The sequence below is a fragment of the Bison bison genome, unplaced genomic scaffold (assembly GCF_000754665.1).
Source record: "Bison bison bison isolate TAMUID 2011002044 unplaced genomic scaffold, Bison_UMD1.0 scf7180017853586, whole genome shotgun sequence".
NCBI lineage: Eukaryota > Metazoa > Chordata > Mammalia > Artiodactyla > Bovidae > Bison > Bison bison.
In genome coordinates this window covers 13,475-14,075 of record NW_011484159.1, presented here as the reverse complement: position 1 = coordinate 14,075, position 601 = coordinate 13,475, and positions in this window count along the sequence as shown.

Below are 601 nucleotides of genomic sequence, written 5' to 3'. Positions count from 1 at the left end.
GAGCGCAGCTGGGATAGAACCACTGTGTACACCCAGACCATACCCCAGGCCCTCCAGTCTGTCCTACATGAGTCCTGTCCCTGAGTCTCTCTGCCTGGTATTTCAGCACTTAGCTGCTGCCTGTTCTTGTAGCACCACCCCAGGCAACCTGATATGTCTCTGTATAGTTAGACCGAGTCTTTGCTCAGGTCTCACGCCAGGCTGTGGTGTGGAATGAACAGCCAGGGTCTTCTCCGCCCCTTCAGTTTGGAGTCGTGGTGAGGTGACAGCCAGCAGTGCAAGGCTCTGTCCACTCTGCCATCATGTGTGTGCTCCGTGCGAGTAGAGTCTAGGCTCCTCTCGCCCTTTTGTCTGTCCCAGTGGATTTCTGAGAAGGCAAGGTCTGGGATACTCAGATTGTGGCTCCACATGATCGCTCCCCAGAGTGAGGATCTGCCTGTGTGGACCTTCTCTTCATTACAGATCCCTCTGAGGTTGGTAGGTCCTAAGCTGACACTTTGCTGGTTACATGGAGATGTTTCTTGCAGTTTTGGTTGTATAGGATTTCTTCTACCAGTATCCAGTTAGTTTTCCATGAGAATTATTCCAGTATAGATGTATT